Source organism: Sinocyclocheilus rhinocerous, unplaced genomic scaffold (assembly GCF_001515625.1).
Source record: "Sinocyclocheilus rhinocerous isolate Xijiao unplaced genomic scaffold, SAMN03320098_v1.1 scaffold299, whole genome shotgun sequence".
NCBI lineage: Eukaryota > Metazoa > Chordata > Actinopteri > Cypriniformes > Cyprinidae > Sinocyclocheilus > Sinocyclocheilus rhinocerous.
In genome coordinates this window covers 153,890-167,759 of record NW_015652998.1, presented here as the reverse complement: position 1 = coordinate 167,759, position 13,870 = coordinate 153,890, and the positions used below count along the sequence as shown (strand labels likewise).

At 37.5% G+C, this 13,870-nt stretch overlaps 1 protein-coding gene across 4 annotated transcripts in view; it reads right to left on the bottom strand.

Annotated features, from left to right (window-relative positions):
- LOC107715321 (cell adhesion molecule 1-like) overlaps nucleotides 1-13,870 on the bottom strand; it is a 326,676-nt gene that overhangs the window by 236,105 nt on the left and 76,701 nt on the right. The gene's annotated exons all lie outside the window — the stretch shown is intronic.

The following is a 13,870-nucleotide window of genomic DNA, read 5'->3' as shown; positions in this document are numbered from 1 at the left end:
AGAGAGAGAGAGAGAGAGAGAGAGAGAGAGAGAGAGAGATGTGACAGTTGCCTACCTGCATCTGTGCGTTTCTCCAGTAGGCTATTTAATCTATTTTATTAATAAAAGTCGCGGGGCAGCGTTCTCAAGAAATTTGTGTCCTCCTGAATGTTTGTATACGTGCGCAGCACGATCTCCAATCTCACAAACCAAAATAATAGACATGATTGTAACACATTATTGTAAAATCATATGAATTACATTACATGTAAAATCATATGAATTATTATAAAGATTATTAAAATGAATACGTATGGATGACAGTTGATTACAATAATATTTCAGTTTATTTCCATCATTAGTAACAGTTTCCCCTGTGGGACAAATAAAGTTAATATTAGTCGTATATTAATAATAGGCTACTTCATTAACTTTATTTACTATCCCTGTTGTAGTATTATTCATAAGATTTTTTTTCACCATGTTTCCAAATTCTCAACCCCAGGTCCAAAAGAAATGTAAAGAATGTACAAACTGAAAACATTAAATACTTTTGTGATCTATTTCCATTTGTTATTTTCAAAAGAGAAATACTGTCATGGATGTTTACAGAGCAGAGGTCATCTTTTTTAAATTCCAATAGGAGAGATAGATTATTTATTATTTTGTGCTGTATTGTTGGTTACTGTGTTATTTCTGTTTCAAAAGCCAGCAAAAAAAATAACACTTTAATATCTAAAGAGTGTTCATGTAATTTTATACATTAGTAATGTTGTGAAATGAATAAATGCATAATAATCGCCATAATCGTAAAACCGTGATTATTCCTCAGACAATAATCGTACCAACAAACTCTATAATCGTTGCATCCCTAGCAACAACTAATCGATTATTATCGATTATGAAAATCATCGACAACGATTCTCATTATCGATTAATCGGGTCTGCCCACAGTGCACGACACATCCAACTTCAGCCCGTTGCGTCAAATTAAAGCACTGAATTACGCATTTCTAAGGACAAAATCCATCTAAAATAGTGGAGGAAACAGAATGAGATGCTGCAGGAGAGTTACGTGATCCAAGCTGCCCAAAACATGAGAATTCTTTATTTTAAGCTTTAAGCTAATGCATTAGCGTAATGGCTTGCCCTGTCAGGCACTTTGACAGATGCGTGTGCGTCCTCAGCGCAAAAAAAAAATTCAGTCAACGGTCATATCCTTATGTATAAATGTCACAAATTCACGCGAGCATTTTAATTTTTGCATAAAGGTCAATCCAAGTCTGTGTTAAGCGCGTGCACGTGCGTCAGACAGACGGAAAACAAAGACAATTAATAATCAGCACAAAAATATTAATTGTGCTTAAATATCTGTTTTAATTAAGTTAAATTAAGGTTTAAAGGTCAACATGCATTGCGAGTATTTTATGAGTAGGAACTGTAAGGGAATAACAGCGTGTAATTGTCTGAATATAAATATCAGACGCTTCATAACCGCCTTTAACAGGATAAAAGAAATGACACTAAGAGGTGACTGTGGTCAAAGTGAACGTGTGTTCCTGCAGAACATTACTCTTACCTATTGGTTACCACTGAGTTTGTGATTTTATTCATCTTTATCATCTTTATTATTATTTAAATTTTTAATGCAGAGATTTAAACTATATTCACTATATACAATGCTTAACAAATTTATTAAAAAAATGTATGTAAGGTTTTTAACAAAATTATGTTATATTAACAAAGTTCGGGAGGAGCACGTTCAGATAATTAACCCGGTCAATTCATCATCAGCAATTACACCATCTATCCTATCAGCTCAAGAGAGAACTTCTATAAATAGCCCAAGCCATCTTACCTTCATTCTCTCTTCAGCATTCGGTTCGCTCCTTTGCCTTTTTATCACAGACTCAATTTATTTTACCGTCTAACGACGAGACCGATACTGGGGATTTTTTCAGATCCTCCGCCGCTCCTCACTCCTTCTCCTGCAGACAAGGTCGCAGAGCACCAGACTGCATCGCGGCCGCTGCTCTTCTCGGCCAGCCACACGCTCTCCACAACGCCGAGGCTTCCAACTTCCGCGGCATCCTCGTATCATTCGGCCGTACCAGCAACTCCTCCGATCGGAAAATGGACAGTGTTTAAGCCAGAGGCAAACGCTGATTAATTCCAACGCACCGTTCTCGCAGAGGGTAAACAAAGCGGATCTGTACGATCTATTCGTCACCCTGTAAATTAGCCAACCTCACTCCTAAATCCACTCCAGCCACCAAGGCGGCCAATAGACTGTGCAAAGCCCCGAGCTCGCCTCGCTCGACACCACCATCTGTTTATGTGTTTATGTTTTTCTACAGGAGGAAAACGCTTAATGAGAGACTTTGCGCATGCATTCATATTCTGCTGTTCTGTGGCCACGGATTTGTGGGTCTTGTCTTTTTCTTGCAGGACCCTGTATGTTATAGTACTAAATTAGTTTTAATCGTTTAATCACCACAGCTTCTTGTCTCCATTGGCAACACGCACGATTTGTGTCGATTGCAAGTGACGTCGCAGGTAGCGGAGTTTCTTTTCTTGTAATTTAGTTTCTTTTTTCTTGTCTTCACCACCTGGCTACTGTTGTAAAATGTTGAGAGATTCAAACAAAAACTAATAAAAAATAGAACAAAATAAAAAATAAAGCCTGCAAGTGACGTCGCTAGCGGAAGCGCAAGTGTCTGAGAATGCAAGTGCGAGGCTGCAGCCAGACCCTTCTCGGCTACCCAGGCATTTCAGCTTGTCCCGCTAAATGTCACTAACGCTTCCACTTTCCCGCGGCCTACAGCTACAGCAGTCGAAGCAAAAGTGAAGCTGCTTCCGCTTGCAACACAGGCCCTCACATCTCAGTTTTTCCATCCTGTTACTTCTAACCCCCTTTTTTCCTTTCAGCGGCCTCCAGCTCCCGTAGCAGACGCTAGCGTGAGGTTGCCTCCGCTAGCAATGCAGGCTACACAGGCTCTTCAGGACATCACAAACCCCACCCCCTTCCCATGGCCTACAGCTACAGCAGCTGAAGCAAACGTGAGGCTGCCTCCATTTGTAACACAGGCCCACTTCTCTTCTGCTCCCTCATGCTAGTAATAACCATTTTTCTGTTCAGTGCCCTCCAGCTCCCATAGCAGACGCTAGCGTGAGGCTGCCTCCGCTAGCAGCACAGGCTCTTCAGGATGTCACGAACCCCGCTTACTTCCTGTGGCCTAGAGGCTGCCTCCGCCTGCAACACAGGCCCACATGTCTCAGTCTTTTCCACCCATTACTAATAACCCCTTTTTCTTTTCAGTGGCTTCCAGCTCCCATAGCAAACCAAAAATTTTCAACGTTATCAGAGGCTATCTGCTGGATTCTCTCTAATAACTACGCAATCCCTTACCCCATCCACCTTTTAGACGATTTCTGATCATCTCTCCTCCTGGCTCCATCCCAGCCACGCATCTAGAGTTATATAGAGTTATATCGAGTTATCTTCTAGTCGCTGCAGCGGCCCTGTGGGGGAAAGAATGGTCCACCACCAGCATCGTAGCGCATTGCGATAACGAAGTGGCGAACTAAATTGGGTGTGTCTGATTAGGGAGACATACAAAATGTGCAGGGCAGGGGGTAATCCAGGACAGGTTTGTGAAGCACTGCTCTAGATATCTTAACCAAATGCATTTCTACCCTCCGCAGAGGCTTCCACTCCATTCACAACGCCCGCACGCTCGACGCCATGTTCATATTGGCCGCCTTCAGTTTCCTCAGATGCTTGGAACTCACCATCACGTCCTGCTTCAATCCAAAAATCCACCCAACCTTTTCACACCTATCTACTCCAAGCGGTGTCCAGCACCCCACCAACATTAAGTTCTGCAAGTTTTGGGGGGTTATCAATGCCCCACTCTGGCTGCTGTCCCGCGCTAATTTGGGGGGAGTGCTCTGGGTCCGGGCTAAATGCCGAGCTCTGAGCCCTCTCCCCGGACAGCATGTCAAATATGCATAACCTTTACTCTGTTTATTATATGTAAGTGTGAACTTGTACTATTTAGTTGTTTAAGTTTATTTGCCCAATAAATGACAATAACATTTTTTTTGTGCTTTCTCTTTATTATGGTAGGTGGTCTAATAAATTGTTAAGCACTGTATGTTTTCATAGCATTCAGTTGGCACGTTTGTTTGAAGGACATTGGGCAGAATGTGGAATAGTGTTTTTTGTCAATAAAAAAAAAATATATATATATTTTATCCGATTAATCGAAAAAATAATCGACCACCTAATCGATTATCAAAATAATCGTTAGTTGCAGCCCTAAACAACATTGAGACCTCAAAATATCTCCTTTTGTGTCCAACAGAAAGTCGGACTGTTTGGGACAACATGAAGGAGAGTAAATTACTTTTTATTTTGTAGGAGAAAAAATAAACGTCCCTTTAAGCAATTTCACACAAGTTGGACTACATATCAGCATTCATATGTTTAATCAGGTTAGAATGAACTAACTGTTATTCTAACTTAACGTACAGATCTTGGAACACTTTTTGACACTATGCTCAAGAATGTTGTAACTGATTTATCCATAAGGGTTTGTTTACAGGTCCTGGTAAGAGAATATGTCAAGCCTGGAGCTGCATGCCCTTGCAAGCACTGAAACCATGTGTACAGCTGAAGAGCATGAAGCTTTTCTCAGATGTTCATCTGGCTGATCTATGGTTAATGCAGCTGCCAGGAGCAAAGCTCTTGACTGGCGACCTCCTCTCGCCACGCAGAGAAGAGAAGGGTGAGGAATCAGGGTCTCTACATTTCGTGCTGCTGACCACCATCCCACACACACACACACACACACACACACACACCTCACCTTCACCCACTGTGCACAGGTGGCCAGTTCATTTCAGTCTTGCAAACTTATCTCTCTAAACAGGGCACAAACTGTGTACCGAAAACACACACATACATTGTGCGCAAACAGCACAAACATTTAAAAATGATGATTCAAATCAAAACAACTCATGTTGTTCCACATTGATTTTCTTTTTTCGGTCCCACGTTATATTAAGTGGCCTTAACTACTATGTACTTACATCAAAAAAATAAGTGCAATGTACTTATTTGTGTTCATATTGTATTGCATAACACTTTTGCTGCTATTGAGGTGGGAAACAGGTAAGGTTAGGAACAGGTTTGGTGGTATGGGTAGGTTTAAGTGTGGGTTAAGGTGTAAGGGATGGGTCAACAGTGTAATTATAAACGTAATTACAGAAATTAATTACAGATGTAATTACATGCAGATATTTTTCAAATATAAGTACAATTTAAAAACAATAAGTTACACAATAAGTGCATTGTACCAAATGATTAATTTAACTGTAAGTACATAGTAGTTAAGGCCACTTAATATAAAGTGGGACTCTTCTTTTCTATTGAACTCTTGATCTTGTCCATACAATGAAAGTAAATGGAGACCAAAATGGCCCAAAAAAAAACCCATAAAGGTCATTAATATAGTACATAGAACTTATTATATTCAAAATTTTGTGAAGCCATATGATAACTTTGTGCAAAAAAACAGATCAAAATTTAATCTTCCTCTCTGCTATAGCTCTTAAAGGACAGTTCACCAAAAATGAAAACTCTGTTATCATTTGTTCCCTTCCATTGGCATTCCAAACCTGTACGACTGACTTTCTTCTATGGAACACTAAAGTTAATATTTTGAAGAATGTTGGTAACCACATAGTTTTGGTTACCATTGACTTCCAATGTTTGAAAAAAAAAAAAAAAGCAGTTTCTCAAACTATGATCTTTTATGTTCCACGGAAGAATGTCATACAAGTTTGGAACCTACATGAAGGTGAATAAATGATGGCAGAATTTTTTACATCATTTTGGGGTGAAATATCTCTTTAAATCTCATTTCTGTAACTTTAAATATGCAAAGTACATCTTAATATATTTGAGTATACAAGAATAAGATTTGAAAGCTGTGGCAGAGGTGAAGATTATCAGTAACAATCATTACAGTTTTCTTTCACACAAAGCTGTTATATAGGTAAGAAGACAAGTTATATGTACTACTTTTATGGTGCTCTGCTCTCTTCTATACAATGAAACTGAAGTTCCAGGATGACAAAAAGAAGACTGAAGATGGTGCCTAATATCTGTGGATTGTGCTCTAAAATGACATTCATTCTGGTTCATAAAGGCACAAACATTACTATTCAGTGAACTATTCCTTTAACATGAATTTAACTGAATCAATTTGCAATCAAAACATCTCAGCTCTTATGAAACAGGCACTCTTTTGCATTCAAACCCAGTAATAGTAATAGTTAGAGATGCCTAAATTTGTTCCTCATATCCTCAAACTGGTCGTTTTTGCAACACAATGTAAGATAATGTCATTACTGTGGCAGCACATAAATAATTAAATTAGTAGAGCTTCAGAATTTCCTTGTGTCAAAAGGCTCCTCTAATTAAAAGAACACTATTATTATCTCATCATTAAATTGACAAAAAAAACAGCACTCTTTACACTTTCAAAACTGGATGGCACATGTCATTGCGAAAAACGAAATTATAATGATTAACCTTATTTTAAAGTCTCAAACAACTCCCAACTTCTGAGGAATAAAAGCTGATTTCACACTGTCAAACTGAAAATCTAAATCTGAGAGGCAGTGACATGTCACCGCCACCTGCTTTATGAGTCACGACACGCACTCAATGGTTGGAAAGTACCCTCATCGCTCCCTACTGACACTCAAAGGGTTGATTAAAGAAAAAATTCCAGCTACAATTCGATAACAAGTACAACATGTTGCAAGTGACCACTAGGGACTCATAATCGGCACAGCAATGGCTTTCAGAAAGAAACTCAAGGAGATTAGGGCCCGAACGAACTTCAATGTCACAGACCCTTGCTAATTCATCTGAACTTGCTTGATGCAACACTTAATCTCTTTATTCTCACCTGGACGGAGGGAACAGCTGACAACAGATGCCCAAAGACGAGCACTCAGGCGTGTTGCAGATATCGGAAACAAAAGTTTAAAAGAAAACAATTGTGTTGCATCCTGTTGCATCAGATGGCACCGAGGCTCAGTCGGAGTTGCTTTAGAATTCATCATCCCTAAACTACCACCACTTCAAACATCAGAAAAAAACAATGTTCCTGCGTGATTGATCTTTCTGGCATAAACATTTCTGCGCTTTGAAAAAGTAACTGTACGGCAGGCAGAGAAAAACGGGTGGGAGCAGGCGGGGGTAGTGCTAAGCCACACGACTCGACCGGATTAAAGTCTGTGTTCTGAAGGCGCGTCGTAAAAAAAGATCTGCACAACTGCATGTGAAACCAGGTCAAATTGGAGGACTTGTGTGCGATGACAACGGTTTGTGTGAGAGCATGAGACGAGCCCTTCCACCCTGAATACTGATTAATGATTTCATGCTTGAAAAACAACAGTAAAAAGTCAATATCTGTGTTAAATATTGATTTTTCGCCAGAATTGTTTAACCATAATTTAACTTTGTCTATAATTGATCAGTGGTTTGAACGTTGCCAGGTTGAATGTCACAGCTCGATATCCTCTTTTATTAAAAACAAACCAGTTTTCTGACAAAACACAAATCCATTTATACTTTAACTGTTCGAGAAGATGCATTTAACTGATGAACTTCGGTAAATACGGAAAAATATATATTCCATTTTATAATATAATGTAATGTAATGTAATATATCTATTAAACTAATTTCTAAAATAATACTAAATTTTTTAGACATTCCAAATTAAAAAACTAATTATTTGTGAAAATGTAACTAAAATTAAAAATGGTGATAAGGTCATTAATATAATTACTGGAAGGCAAAGAACTTAAGTGTTGCAATATCAGGGCTCGACAATAAGGACTGCCCGATGGCCCGGGGCCAGCGTGAAAGATGCTCGGGACAGTTGACGGATTTGTCACTTGCCCGATCGGGCCACTGCCATGTCGTCACAAAAAGTTTATCATTTGCATTTGCAACTCCATTCAGTCCATTCAGCACAGACGGCTGCATCTCTGACGCCCGAGCCCCGAGTTTCTTTCTGTGTCTTTCTTGCGTTTGAATGGACAAATACATACAAAAATGTGTCAAAACAGGCTAGCCGTCTTGGCGAGTAACTTTGTAGCTTTAACAATGATTAATCTATATTTAATTTATACAGTGGAGTAGAGATGCACCGATCGACTGGGCAATTTTTTGTTTTATTTCAGAGACTATCTCTGTTCTGTGCTTGCACACAAACTGCATCGCAATAATTTTTTCAAAATGTCATTTGTGTGGAAATATTACGTTAATATTATATTTAGTCTGTAAACGGCCGTTAACAGAGGCCAGTGACGCTGAAGATGGACACAAAGAGGAGAAAATACTGTACAGGCAGAGCAGCTCTGTTCACAATGTGCGAAATATAGGAAGAAAACCCTAAATATTGACCTTTATATGGATGTGTTTCTGAGGGGAACTGACTGTTCTCAGAAAAGATTACATGGCGTTTTCTTTTCATCTTGGCTCGGTATAATGCATTTAAAGTAGCGCTAATATGACAGTGCTGTTTTGTGTACAGCAGTAACCAAGTAAATGCTGCTGTTCCATAAGCGCCATCTGCTGGCAGAGTGTGAATCTGCATCTCATTCAGCCCGTCTGGTGCTTCGGTTTAATGTAGGTGTTTTATGTAGCATAATTTCACAAAGCTAAAGTCAGACCATTCTGTTTATGCTTAAAGTTGTGAAATTATACAGTCTAATTTAAATCAAACATTGCACATGCTACAAGTTAGCACTAATTTCAAATGGCTATGAAAATCAAGGTGCAACACAGTGAAGAATATGGAAATGTTATTTTAGATGTGATTATTAGATTTCTGTACCTGAACATCTACAAACATAAAATCCTAAAGCATCATTTCATTTGTATCTTTGTTCTGTACATTCAGTTGTACTATTGTTTGTAATTTGTTCATTTGTTCTTATTTACTGACTGTTCACTTGTCTTTAATAATGATTGAACTATATATTTGTCAGGCTAGTAGTTTTTGCTTTGAAATCGAGAATTGTAAAATTGAATTGGTATCTAAAATATTGATGTCATATAAGCTTATTTATTAGAATACAAGATAAGCAAGTAATAATTTGAACCAAGAAAAAATTCTTAGCGTTGAGCCCTGAATATGCTTGACTAATATATAATATTCTTATTTTTATATACACATATATAAGAAGGTCCCATCCCATTACAGTATAGTAATGCTTTAAGCTTAGGTCAGTTTTTGTTTGTTTGTTTGTTTATGATTAAGCAGTGATTATTAAGGTACAATGTGTTAAGCTAGTAAATGTATCACTGTCATCTAATACAACACATTTACCCACACCATTAAACATTTTTTTTTTCTCTCTGACAGAAAATGAAATATAAATTGTTCCCTATTTAACAAAAAGTTCAGTATTTTAAATGCATCTTCTCAAAGGAGTCAATTAAAGTGACGTGTTTCAAACCTAAAGGCATAAAAGTACTATGCAAGTAAAAGACTCAATCACCTGCACTTAGGGCTGGACAATAATTCAATATCAATATGTATCGCGATATAATTTTTTTCAATAACGGTGATATGATTTTTAAACACATTTCCGATATTTCGATATACATTACCAGTGTTTCCCATACATTGATTTATTTGTGCCGTTTGACTTCGGGGAAAGAAATTATAGAAATTATACTTTTATTTAGCAAGGATGCTTAAAATTGATCAAAAGTGATGATAAAGGCATTTATAATGTTACAAAAGATTTCTATTTCAGATGAATAGTGTTCATATCGATATCGGAATTATATCGTATCGACCGAAATTAAGAAATATATCGTGATATCAATTTTGGCCATATCGTCCAGCCCTACCTGCACTTATGCGCTCAATCTCAAAACGTTCCCAGTCAATTCCTTAATTATAGCCTTTCAATAACCTGACTGTTAAAATGATCCATATGAGCTTAAAGTCTCACAACTCCCATTTATATAAGGAAAAACAAAACAAAAGGAGGAGCAGGAGAGAAAGAGATAGACCATGCTGTGGCACAAGTGCTGTTTCCTGTCATGTGGCGATGGTTCAGTGCATTTTTAAAACTCTCCTGCCAATGAATCACCTCAGCGGTCATTTCTCAGGGGCATGCACAGGGTCTGCATCCACTGCTTGGACAAGGAACAGAGCCAAATATCGCCATCACTTACCTATAGAGAGAGAAAGAGAGACATAAATAAATCAGCCTGTTCTTTCATGACTGACATTCTACATACTGCATGTACATCAAGAGCTACTGGATTACCCTTTGAGTAGAAGGAAACACTCAAAATGAAGCTTGCTTAGCAGACAGCTGCATATGGCCGCCATATGCTTCTCAGTATATCAAGACAGCTTGAGATACTTTGGTCACACATTTCAGGTAATTCCAGCCATTCACACATTTTGAAGAAAACCAAAAACATTTTGAGGGTCTATGTTAACAAACAAAGATCTGCCTTGTGGCAATGTGCTTAGGGCAGTTAGCAACCTGTGGTAACATCTGGAGTTCGCTCCAGGAAAGGGCCAGATTGCAGTTTACGATTCTTAGAGAGCAAGCCATTGTTGGCACTGTCATTACCTGAGCTAACAAACTGGGAAAACAGAGGCTGTGTGTACCAACAGACTGTTTACTGTTAGCGTCCTGATGCTCATATACATGTTAAAACTGTAGCAGATGCTTGAAGCACTCTGGGAAAATGACCACAGTGCCCATGAAGGGATGTTATATAACCCATGACTAAAATGCAAAATGCATTTATGTTATAATCAAACATATGGAAGTGACTGTACTTTATGTACTCTGTGGTTAGAAATTCAGAGTTCCCAATAATAATTTTTTAACTGCAATGTCCCCTCAAGTCGGAATTCAGACACGAAAAGTTTGAGGAACTGCAACAACCCTGCCTTCAGAATCAAAAATGGCTGCTCAGCTCATCAAAAGTGAAACAGTAGTAGGCCTGTCACGATAACTTTTTGTTGTGCAATATATTTCCCCAGAAATAATTGCGATAAGCTATATTATTGTCATTTTAAAGACCATTTTATGCCACTGAATATATAATCATAATTTAACAGCATAATAATGCAAGAAAGCCTACACACTTCCAAATGACAACAAACTTTTTTAATTTTTAAGAATATTTAGAGCATGGAAATTAAGTATCATCAAAATATTAGATACCTTAAAAAACCTGAATAAATAGTAAATAAAAATTTTCTAACAAAAAGTGCAAAGTAACAAGTAGAAAAAAGAAAAAAGCATAAAGAACTTGTATGGAGATTTTTCCATCTACAGATTTTTCCCTGACCTTCTTTAAGTATCAAAATATTAGATACCTTAAAAAACTTGAATAAATAGTAAATAAACATTTTCTAACAAAAAGTGCAAAGTAACAAATTAGAAAAAAAGAGAACTGCACAAAGAACTTGTATGGAGATTTTTCCATTGACAGATTTTTTTCCCTGACCTTCTTTTCTCTGTAAATTAAGGGTGCACACTATTGCTGAAAAACTCAATCACTACTTAGCTATGCACAAAGGCACAGATCCCTAAACAAGACCATATCTGCAGATGAAACTTTTTTTGTAGAAGCATTTTTTTAATTCGAATTAGCACCTCATGACTACACCATGTTATGTACGAGAAGCTGCAAAAGACACAGGCGCAAGTGGAATGTACAAAACATGGTGACATTAATTTTTAAGTAAATATAATGGGCGATATATTGCGTCACCAAAAATGATTGAGGTCATGTACATATATAGCTTACTGGAAATGCTTTAACTCAGGCATAACGTTATTCCCAGCTTAGACATTTGAGGTAAATGTAATGCAGCACAACATCCCCTATAGCTGCTCAATTATAAATGGCATTAACAGTAAGCAAAGTCTACAGACATGGTGGTCACAAAAGTCATGTGATGCAGGCAAAACCACTAAAACAAGATACAAGAACCTGCTTCAAAATGGCAATTAAGAGTCAAGCAAATTTTATTCCCAAAGTCTAAAACAATTCCACCGTATTCTTCGCTATGATAAACGACTGGCTTGACTGTATGCAGACGAACTACAATAATCAGTTTCATGATCCACTCACTGACTATAAAATGGACATCCTTTAAAGTTTCATTATAATCGAAAGGTCAATGAAACCAGAAGACTCAAAAAGCCAACACTGAATTTTTGTTTAAAAAAAATATTAAGTTAAATTACCAGCACTTACGGTCTTTCCCGAGTTTGATCAAATTAATACGCCCATTTATTTTTGAGTTCCTCTCTGCTTGCTTACAGCAACGTGGAATTAACTGCTGTAGGAGACTTAAGAATGATAATGACTCAATTATACGACGTGACGCTTGGCCAAAAGCAAGAGAAAAGAGGTAAGTTGACTGTATACAAAGCTGCTTATCACCTCAGCAAGATTCAGAATACAATGACATATATCAGCAGCTGTGGTTTGGAATAATATAAAAAAATATATATATAGAAAAAACAGGAAGCAAAAATAAATACATGACACTGTTTTACTACACTTTATTCATACCAGTTGAGTCTTGGAAGACTCATTCATTTCCCAGTGTGGCAGCATCATTAATAATTCAGAGAATAAACATTTTTGTTACACTACGGGTTGTAAACGTGCTACTGACAGATCTGAGCTTGCCGTCAGATGACGAGGCCTTGAGCTGATTTTTAAGCTGTTTCAATGACTTTCACCTCTGCTGATCTACACTGATAAAGAATCACAGCAAACATGTTCATCAAGCATCAATAGCATGTCTTCAAGCTAGTGCATGCCTCTCAAAAATGCTAAACCTCTTGTTAGCCTCATCATTTTAAGTAGGGCCCTCCGAATTTCAAATTTGTTGTCTTTTGGAAGCCTAGTTGGTTTTTAGATCTTATTCCAAATTAAAAACATAATTATTTGCAAATAGTAACATTTAAATGAGAAATGGTGATGGGCTTGTGCCATAGCACAAAATATAATATTACTGTGTATAGTACTATTTATCTTATGGTGATGGGCAATGTTCCTTCTAAGCTGCGCGCGGCCGCACACTTCTTCCACCGCGGCCGAGCAGAAGAAATAATGCACACACATAAATGAGTTGGGAAAGCCATTTGCGAAAGCGAATGAATTGCAATGCTCGGGTAAACCGCTATAGAGTTGATATCGCTATAGAGTTAGAACCGCTGAATGAGGTTTACAGGTTTCATAGAAAGAGAATGATGCGCGCCAAATGAGTCGCTGTAGAAACCAAATATTTTAATGGTTGCGGACGAAATAGCTCAAATCGAGAGCCAACGCAAACACAATGACATGTGAAATAAAACATCATCATGTATTAAAGAGTGTCTTAAGTGCTGGAAATAGCGGATGAAGGGCACAGAACGGTAACAAAACTCAGAGACATTTACAGTCGCACACAGGTGTATTGAGCAAACTGTACTTTATAGGGATGTTTAGATAGCTATAGAAGAATTCACGTTCACGGTTTTTTTTTTTATATTTAACTTACAGATCTCAGTTTAAGTGCTTCAGTTTGTTTTGATATTATATTATGTTAGGCCTATATTATAAACCTAATAAATAATTTACCTTGTTTTTTAATGGAGTCTCTTATGCTCATCATGGATGTATTTATTTGATCGAAAATACAGAAGAAAAAAAACAGTAATATTGTGAAACATTATTGCAATTTCTAATATTGGTCTCCTATTTTAATATACTTTAAAATATAATTTATTCCCGTGAAGCAAAGCTGAATTTTCAGCATCATT